The sequence below is a fragment of the Lotus japonicus genome, unplaced genomic scaffold, assembly GCF_012489685.1.
Source record: "Lotus japonicus ecotype B-129 unplaced genomic scaffold, LjGifu_v1.2 AP026983.1".
In the NCBI taxonomy this organism is placed as follows: domain Eukaryota; kingdom Viridiplantae; phylum Streptophyta; class Magnoliopsida; order Fabales; family Fabaceae; genus Lotus; species Lotus japonicus.
Genome location: NW_026645414.1, coordinates 46292 through 49437, shown reverse-complemented (window position 1 = coordinate 49437; position 3146 = coordinate 46292).

The window sequence follows — 3146 nt, the reverse complement described above, 5'->3', positions numbered from 1 at the left end:
AGGGAGGTAGTGTAACACCCCAATTCTAAACGGCATATGTATTGCAAATATCAGAGTGAGGCATTACATAATCACTTAAAACATTATCATAATGCTCCTGTAACGGATACATAGCACATAAACTTTGAGATGAACTCATAGATAAACATAAATACTCTTGTGACAGATCATTAGTCTTTGAACTAATTCACTTTGACAAATAGTTATGCAGTGAATCCAACGTCTTTAAAACTTAAAGAAAACATAGTATCTTGCCCACAACTTAAAACAGAAACAACTTCTCAAATAACAACTTAATTCAAATTATAACATAAAGGAAACAAGCGTCCATTCCCCCCCGAGTGCTACGTATCAGAGCAAGGACTCTAACTCGAACTAAAGCTATAGACTACTCCTCCTGGTTACCTGCACGTTACCGACAAGGGTAACATTCAAACAGAAGGGGGTGAGATATCGAGTAACATAAATAGGACAATGAAGATTAATATGCTAGATTAAGGCCACACCATTTCCTTTTACATTCACATAGCTCAGTTACTAAAAACAGTCACAAATAACATCATCAACTCGGTTGCAATTCGAACACAACAATGACTATGCATATGTAATCGCCAATACAGGTCATCACAGAGTATGCAGATGCTATGTGACTCAAAAGGACGTATACATCTCATAATCATCACTTCAACCTGAGACATTGCGCCTATATCACTACATCACTAACATCACTTAAAACAACACAATTCAGCACACATGCATTTTTATCCACTAAACAATTACCATGGCAGCTTAGGCAATTTTGGCACCAAATCAATGAATCAACTCACTTCAGCATGCAATCATGGAAGAAGCTATCACATATGGTAAAGAAATCATGGATTTCATGCTAAAGGTGTTCAGCCACATGCATCATCCTCTTAGCTAATACATGGCACATAAAGACATTAACTTTCATACAACATGTAAGCTAAATCCAATTATATTTTCAAAGCAATTAGAATTTCCGTAATCTGGAAAACAGCAGGGACACCAGCCACTAAAAGCGGTATCCTGAATTCGTTACTGAACCAAAAATCATGTATTTTATATGCCTAGAAAGCTAACTTAAAATCCTACAATTTTTTAGTTGATCATATCTTCATTTGAGCACTATAACGGGGTGAAAACAGGTCTCGAAGTGTACAGTAATTGTAAATTCAAAGCAGAAAATCATGGCAAACGAGAAATTAAAACCAGAAATTTAGTCCAGGATTTCAATCCAGAATCCGTGAACCCCAATCTCGAACCATGGAACCCGTGACCTCGCACCAGAACCATGGAAACCCCTTCCCCTCTCAATCACCCAGAATCCCCAAAATCATTGGATTCAATTTCAGATTTCCAGAACATCATTAGCAGCAACAATTATACATCCCCAGATCCCACATATCATTCATCATAATCCCATTAGAAATTCAAAACCCCACCCTTACCTTTGGATTGAGTGCAGCTCCGAGTTCCCTGATCGAAATCTCTGAAACGGAACCGTTCTCCCTCCCTTCTGAAGTTTCACGCACGCACTACTCTTTCTCTCCTTCTCTTCCTGCTACTTCATGCACGGTTTTCTCCTTTTTTTCCCAAACCCTTCTTTTTTTTTTTCTTTTTAAATCTCCTGTCTACCCTTTTTCCACCTTAACTCCATTTTCAATATATTATAATTCCATTAATACTATTACCATCACAAAACTAAACCCTCTTAATTAATTACATACTACTAAACTTAATACTATTCTAATATTAATTCCTCCCGACTAAAATTAATAATTTACCTGATTTTTAATTAATCGAATACAGGTGTTACAGGTAGTATTGTAAGACCCTGATTTTATTATAATTATTATTTATTCTAAATAAATAATAATGAGTGAATTTTCAGTAATTATAGGATTACTGTGTGATAATATGCGTGACGATTATGTTTGTGGCCTATGTGTGTGGAAATTTTATTATTTCAGAAAAATAATAAAATTTGTATGAAATAATTTTAGTTAATTTAATTTTGTGAGGTTTTGACCCCAAGATGGGGTGTTGGGCGAATGTTGATGAGAAATTAGGGTTAGAGGCCGAAATTGTGATGTAGAGGTATGATTTTGATTTGTTGTGACTTAGTTTTAACAAATTGAGAGAAGATATGTATGTTTTAATAAAAGATTGAGTTTCTTTTTAGGCTTAATATGCCAGAATGCCCCTGAATTTGTAAAGGGAATCAGTTTCAGAGCCTGAAAAATTTTCGCATCAAATTGGGTCCCTAAGATTTTTTTTTTTAATTCAATTAAGGACAAAGTGTGTCTGATGCTGAAGTGGCTTCAATTTTAACCTACTCAGCTTTTCCATGTGGCATTTTAATTTTTTTTTAATTGAAAAAATTCTAAAACTTAATTTTATTAAATCCAACTCATAGGATCCCTCTAATATGCACACAAGGATTTCCTTGTGTAACTTTGCACAACCAAATGAATTGTCCCTTCTACCCTGACTTCAAAATTTAATTTCATCTTTATCTTTTCCATCATCTTCAACCCAAACAACCCAGATTCATCCCCACCCAAATCCAGATTTAAAAGAAAACCTAATTTTATCTTCAACCTCACCCATCCCCACCAAACACCACCACCCACAGAGCCCCCCCCCCCCACACTGAAACCCAACCCATCTTCAACCCCAACCCAGAAACCGAAACCAAATATTGTTGTTCCAAAGTTAGCTGTGTGCCTTTGTGACATTGATGGCCGTTGCATCGTAATCATCCAAGTTGTAATTGTCTAAAATCTAAATCACTCTCTTCCCTCTTTTGTATTCTCCATCACATTTGCATTTCCCCTTTCTCTTCGTTCTCATAGCCTTCAAGCTTAAATTCTCACCGACCCACATCGTCATTCCTTCAAATCACGCGCCCCTTTGATCGGAAAACAAGGAAAGACTTGTTTTTGATTCGTGGGGTTAGTTCCAAATGGCCTGTTTCTCGGTTCCATGCCCCAAATGTCCTGCTGCCCCTTTGGGATTGAAATCGTCCTACAAGCTCTTGTTTCAGAATGCGTTGTGCTTGAAGCATTCCCAACAATCATTTAGATCTCGTTGATTTGTTTAGGTTTTGGACAATGATGTAA